We start from the raw sequence: 7,477 nt of genomic DNA, 5'->3' as shown, positions 1-7,477 counted from the left end.
TCTGGGAACGCCCCGTCACGTGATGTGAATTTAGCCCGTGGGGGAAAACCATGGCGCTTTTCCACTACACAGTTCCAGCTCGCCTCGACTCGACCCGCCTTTGTTTGGTTTTCCATTGTGTAAAAGTTGTACCGGTACCTGCTTCCAGGTACTTTTTTTCGTATCAGCTATTCTTTGGACGCCTCAGATGTAAAGTTATTCGCTGTCAAAGTGACGCCAAAATGAATGGGAGTCAATGGAATGCTAACAGCAGGTGAAGTTCTGCTACAATGGCGGCTCCCCCGGGGAGGCTTCAGTTTCTGGCGGATGGATTACCCCCTTGGGGAAAACATTGCCTTGGCGCTTATTGAAATACACGGGACAATCATGCCGAAGAGTTGCTGTGTCGTTTTCTGTACCGCCAATAAACAAACAAATTATGAATTGAAGTTCTACATCATTCCTAATAAACGCACAGAACCGGAAAGGAGGCCAATCGCTACCGTGAACCTATGGAGTAGTTTAATGGTGCGTTCAAGTCATCTCGTATAGATAATATTTACGAGTTGAACGCCACCACAATGTCGTAAATACCAGTGGGAAGCTCGGGATTTTCTCTAAGCGCCGATCTTTACGAGCTGGGTTCAGCATTGCGCTTCAGATACAACGCGATTTGCGCGACTGAACTTTGACCGCGGCGTGCGCACCGCTTGGTCGACCCAGCCACAAAACGTCTCGCGCTATCTGTAGCCTATTGAATGGCTCAGCCATTGAACCGCACAGTCCAATGGCATAGATCTGACCAATTGTTGGTGTGTTTTGGAGGTAAAAACAAAAGAGCTGCTTTCACAAAACAGAATGTCTCGCAAGCCATTGAAATGAATGGGTCTCATAGCGCCGCGAATCCCGTGCCCTGTCTGAAAGGCGCTTTCTCTCAGAGCGCGTCCAGCTCGTCACGATACGCCCGCAGCGAACGCGCATCACACAGCAACTGCAGGTTCTGATAAACACACATAACAGCAAATTATAGCCTACTTCTGCATAAGGTGTCACCAGTATTTAGAAAATTTCAAGCATAGGCTACAGATAGCTTACAGACTCGGGCTACAGGCTACGTACTGTAGGTGAAATTTGTTTGACATTTCTAATCGTGAAAACAGCCATGTTAAAGCCTGCAGTAATGTTTTTCATTGATGTTATGGCAGTCCACTCTGCTTTTCGAGAATGTTACACTCCTGTTTGTAATTGTACACGAAATTTCATGCCAATAAATCATCAGAAATATTGTGCGTCTCAAGCGCCCTCTTTACGTTCGTCCTAATGGCTAATAGTTGTCCATAGATTGGCCTATATTTGGCATTGAAAATGGAAACGTCTTTAGACATGGAAAATCGATTTTACAATCGATTCAATGAACATTTATGTCTCGAAAATCGAAAAGGATTTTTTCACAAAAGTGACAGCCCTAGTTTGGAGTGAAGCATACGTACATGTGACAAGGTTTTATGGAGTTATAGTATGCAACATATACGAAAGTTGATTAGTTATAGGCTAATGTTACCGCTACAGCTACCGGTACATGTCATACCTGGAGGTTCAACCAGATAACAAAATATGTCTGGAAACGACACCTCCGGCCATTTGGTAGGGTCATTGACCCAGTTTTTAATTAAATAAGGACAAAATTATAACCTATTGCAGTTAATTTTGCAATGTACCGTTGCCGGTCGGAAGGCGTCAATGACTCGCAATAGGAGATTTTTGTCATTCAAATACACACAATGTATGCTGTGTTTCGCCCCCCCCCCCCTGCCCCCGCCACGCCCGACCACGCCCCCAACTATGACTAGATGCCGACTGTATGTATGGATTGGTTTTGACGTCAATTTGATTTGCATATTTGACCTGGGGTTTTTTTTAATGTTGATTTTGACATAAATTTGATGTGACAAATTTGTCTTTTCAACATCAATTGCCCACTGGGAAGAGTGTAGTTTTGGTTTGGATATTAGGGGGTTGAGGTGTCCCTGCTGTCAACCATTTTTGCGGGGTCCCAGGGCATGCTACCTCGTGAGATTATTCATTTGATTGTTTGTTTGTTTATTTTTGCAAAATGGTCTTTTTTGGTATCATTCACACATGCAGGTTGGTTCATAACTGCAATGAAGTAATAACCATTATTTGTTTATATTTTATATTATTTAAGCACCTGGCTGGAACCTTATCAGTTTGACAGAACTCTCTTAAAACTGCCATGGGAAGTCAATCTAACTTCACTTGACATTTTTTGCCCTAAAAGGGATCGGGCAGACCAAAGAAGTCGTAGGCTGCATCTGAAAACTTAGGCTGGCCGCACACTTAAAGATTTTAAGTCCGATTTGCAACCATGTAACTGACCTTTTGTCCAAAAAAATCCTCAATTGTGTGGTGTCATTATGATAATCTGACTGCTCCAGATCGCGTCTGAGCCCGCACGATCCCAAATCGTAATCAAACATGTTTTATAAACTGCTTCTGCTTCTAGCTGAAACTTGGCAGCCACAAACATGCCACGAAAAGCGGAGTAACCAATTAAGAACAAAGATCATCCATATTCTTGTTTTCTCTTTTGTTTTTCTTTCCGTAAAACAAAACTCACGCCAGAAGAACCAGCTGACGACGTCAATCGTTAAAATGATAAACGGTCATAAACGTACATTTACACACAAACTGACAACCAATCGCTACTTTCAGATGCCTCATCGCCGTCGTCATCATCTTTCCACCCAGTCGTCAGGAGCCGCTCATGGAGGAGGGTGTACTGTCACGGCTCCACCTGATCTACAGACGTAAAGATTACTGGATCGAGGATATCGTCACGAGCAACCCAGGATTGTTCTTCTGGTCCGTAGTCCTCACAGTCGACCAGGTACTCTAATCTGGCACCTCGTCGTCATGAATCCAGAATGTCTCGAACCCGGTAGATAGGCTCCTGTTCGGCAAGGTTGGGAGGAGGAGGTACGTCGGCATCACCAGAATCTGTGGGAGGAGGAGAGACAGGTTCAGTGTGAGGTTTCAGGAGTGACACATGGAAGGAAGGTGAGATTCTAAAGTGAGGTGGTAAGTTGAGCCTATAGGTGACTTCATTGATCTGCCTCTGGACAGTGAACGGTCCAATGTATCGAGGACTCAGCTTATGACAGGGCAGGCGAAGACGGATGTCCTGTGTAGAGAGACATACTTTCTGTCCTGGTTGATACAGTGGAGTGGAGGTACGACGACGATCAGCTTGAGTTTTGTGTCTCCACACTGCCCGTTGGAGATGCACGTGAGCTGAGTCCCATACCCTCTCGCTCTGCTCGAACCACAAAACAGCGGAGGTTGGCAACCAAATATGCACTGGAACGGGGTGAGCCCAGTGGTGGACTGGCAAAGATAGTTTTGTGCATATTCTACCCAGGGAAGGTATTGGCTCCAGCTGTGCTGGTTCTGGTGGCAGTAAGACCTCAGGTATCTCCCAATTTCTTGGATCTTGCAGGGTCGACGAGGAATCTGAAGAGGAACCAGTTTACCCTCCGGAAGTCTTTTCGGGGTGTTGTTAACGGCACAGACTGAGCAACCCTTGACGTATCGGGAGAAACCTGGCATGGAGGGCCACCAGTAGCGTTGACGTAGGAGCGAGAGGGTACGCCTACTACCTGGATGTCCAGAGCCCAGAGATATGTGGGCTGAGTCCAGAAGGGCTAAACGATGAGGAGGTGGAATGTAGATGAGCCCTCCTGGACCTCTCGGCAGAGCAGGGTTGGCACGGTTTTCTTGAGAGATTGACTGACGAACATGGCTGGAGGGTGAATGGGTTCCGGAAGGGTTTCGTCTGGAGTGGTTTGGTGAAGACGGGAAAGGGCAGCGGCTTTGCAGTTCTTGATTCCAGGGCGGTAGGTTACGGTGAAGTTGAACCGTGTAAAGAACAATGCCCACCGGGCTTGACGGGATTCAGTCTTTTTGCTTCTCTGAGATACTCCAGATTACGGTGATCGGTGATAACTTCAAATTGGTGAATGGCTCCCTTCAGCCAATGTCTCCATTCTTTTAGGGCCAGTTTAATAGCGAGCAGTTCTTTATTCCCAATGTCGTAGTTCTGCTCCGCCGAGGACAGCTTCCTAGAGTAGAAGGCACATGGATGCAGTTTTGGAGAGTCACCCTGCCGCTGAGAGAGAACCGCTCCGACCCCTGTAGAAGAGGCATCGACTTTGACGATGAAGGCAAGATCAGGATTGGGATGGTCCAGGATCGGAGCGGTCTGGAAGGCGTCTTTAAGCCGTTGAAAGGATTCAGAAGCTTCGGAGGTGAAGGACAGAGACTTGGGCCGGCCTTTGAGGGAGGAAGTAATTGGTGAACTGATGAGACTGTAGTTGTGGATGAATCTGCGGTAGAAATTAGCAAATCCTAGGAAACATTGAAATTCCTTTAGTTGTGGGTTGTGGCCAGTGCCGGATGGTGTCCACCTTCCTCTGGTCTATCTGGATGCCGTGTTGATCTATGACGTACCAAATGAAGTGGACTGAGGTGGTGTGGAACTCGCACTTTTCAAGTTTGAGTTAGAGCTGATGGTTTCGATGGTATTTTCTGAATACCTCGTTCATGTATTCCTGGAACACGGCTGGAGAGTTGGACGGATGAGATTAAATGTGCTTCGCAGGTCCAACTTCGAGAAGATACAGGCTCCTTTTAGTTGTTTCAGAGCAGCGGGGACCAGAGGAAGGGGATAGCTGAGCATGACAGTCTGTGACTTGAGGTGGCGGTAATCGATGCACTGCCTCAAGCCCCCGTCCTTCTTGGTGACGAAGAAGAAGCTGGAAGCGGCAGTGGACGTGGATGGACGAATAAACTGTTGTTGAAGAGCTTCCTCGACATACTCCTCCATGGCCTTCTGCTCCGGGATGGACAAGGGATATACCCTACCCTCAGGTAAGGTGGCCCCAGGTAGCAGGTCGATAGCACAGTCCCATGGCCGATGAGGTAGTAATTTGGTAGCCAGTTGTTTACTGAAGACATCTTGGAACACCCGGTATTCTGACGGAATTTCAACCTTGTTAGTGATTTCTGGACTTTCCACGGAGGTGGAGTTGATGGCGAGGTTCTGATGATTCCGGTTAGATGAAGATGAAGAGTTGCCAGGAATTCTCTGAACAGGAGGTAGACAGGATAGGAAACATTCAGCACTCCATCGAAGTATCTCACCGGATCTCCAGTCGATGTGTGGTTGGTGTTGAATCATCCATGTGCGTCCCAGGATGAGATCTGCCGTGGATTCCTCCAGCACCATGAAGGTAATGTCCTCCGTGTGCAAATATCCAATGCGGAGCGTCAGAGTAGGTGAAAAGTGACGAATGCGACCCCTTCCCAGCGGCTTTCCTTGAATGGCGTGGATGCAAAGATTTTGGGAACATCGTTTCTTGGGTGCATTTAATTTCTAAAGGAGTTGGGTGGAGATGGAGTCGATGAGGGCTTGCGCTGAGACACATATACAGGCGTTGGGGTCGCACAGGACAGACGTTGATAACATGAACTTCTTTACCACAGTACAGGCATAAACGATGTTGGATTCTGCATTGACGCTCCGCTTGGGTCAGGTGATAACTGTCGACTTGCATAGGTTCAGGTGCTGGAGGAATGACAGACGGTGTTGTGGGCGGAGGACATACAGCGGAGGAAGAGCTGACGCAGGCGGTTAATCGTTGAGAGACGCGGATGGTCTTCTGTATGAAACTCTCCAATCCCATCGAGTCATTTATAAAGATAGCACCTATTAAAAAAATTGTATCTGACGTTTCGGAGTTGTGAGATCCAGGCGATCACCGGGCGCTCAGCGCTCATGTAACCCGCCTGGAACAGCCTTACCTCGGCTAGTCCTCCTGACGTTTGCCGCTGGTAAACGAGAAATGTTTAAATTCACAATAGCTTCGTTTCTATTATATAAAACATATAAGTTAAAATACATTAATGACTCGTTATAACGTAGGTCAAACGCGTGAATGCACAAAAAGCACTACATAAAATAATTCTGCGCAGTAGTGACTTGGAGCCCGAGTCTGCGCAGTAGTGACTTTGGAGCCCTCATAGAGATGAAGAGAGGTCCACACCTCAGGTCATTATGATAAACCGTTTCAAAGACCGGGGCAGGGGTGCCAAAAGCCATGCACTATGCTTGTTTAACTACCAATACAGAGATCAGGAGCTAGCAGAAACCTCCTAGAACATTTGCTTAGCATAATCATTCGTCTGATGTTATCATCTTTCACTTAAATGGCTAATACACGTGTTTAGTATTCATGTGATGTTATGTCAGGGCATAGAATCGGCAGATCTTAAACGGATTGTTAAATGTGTAATTACCTTGAACATTAAAACATTACTGGTGTGCATCTTGAGACAAAACAATGGCACTGACCTATTTTAAGACATGTCAGTGCAAGTTGCATTCAGTTAAAACAGCTTGTCTGTGAATCTCCTGGTACTGTGTATTTATAGCACGAGTTCATGCTTTAATTTTGCGTGCTCTTTATACGCAGAAATGACCTTTTATGTGCATCCGATATGCACTTTAAGCGTACCTATGATACTATTTCAAATAAATGATATATAGCTTTATATTCATAAAATGTTTTTACATAACTTTTTTCAACATTAATTTATTTCATATTATATGATATTAGAATTATTTATGAAGGATCATGTGACACTGAAGACTGGAGTAATGATGCTGAAAATTCAGCTTTGCATCACAGGAATAAATTACATTGAAAAATATATTAAAATAGAAAACAGTTATTTTAATATTTCACAATGTTCTTACCGAAAAATTAAAATTAAATCTTACCGAAAACATACCAAAACTTTTGAATGGCAGTGTATGTCTTTCACCAGAAAATAAATTATCAAAATTAAAACTTTTGGTTGAGTTAAAACAGTAATGACCCAGGGTCATTTCTGAAAAAGTGTTAACTTGAAAGTCCTGCCTACAAAAAAGCTATTGGAAATTTTCAGTCATTATTGTAACCAAAAAAATCAGACTAACCCACATTTAATTTTGTGACAACATGCCCCAGCAGTCGCATTCAAAATATGATCTTTGGAATTTGATTTTGGATAATAACCAAACAAAAAAAAGTCCTTATGACAACTTATCAGAACTTTTAAATGCCACATCATATCTACTTTGTCTGAGCATGTTTGTCAAATTTGCATAGAGATCATGTTCATTAAGATCATACATTAACAATGTTGTTGTAAAACAGGTGAATCAGGTAAAATGCTGATTTACAGCAACCACACCCTCCATTGGTTTGCTGATGTGGCGAAATAAACTCACCATTTGTACATTCAATTAACTCCTGGTTAAACAAAAAGGAGGTTGTCACGTGAACTTTCAGACTGAGGTAAAACTTCCCACTATTAAAAGCAGGTACTCAGTCTGCACTTTTTTAATGTTCCAATGGTGCCGTTGCTGGAGCTGTGT

General features: G+C 44.6%; 1 protein-coding gene across 5 annotated transcripts in view; it reads left to right on the top strand.

The window, feature by feature from the left end:
• The window catches only part of slc35a3b (solute carrier family 35 member A3b), a 28,354-nt gene that overhangs the window by 1,861 nt on the left and 19,016 nt on the right, over positions 1-7,477 (top strand). The window lies entirely within an intron of this gene.

The sequence above is a fragment of the Phoxinus phoxinus genome, assembly GCF_949152265.1.
Source record: "Phoxinus phoxinus genome assembly, chromosome: 5".
Lineage (NCBI taxonomy): Eukaryota > Metazoa > Chordata > Actinopteri > Cypriniformes > Leuciscidae > Phoxinus > Phoxinus phoxinus.
Note: the sequence above shows the minus strand (reverse complement) of the source record. Positions and strands in the feature narration are given on the sequence as shown.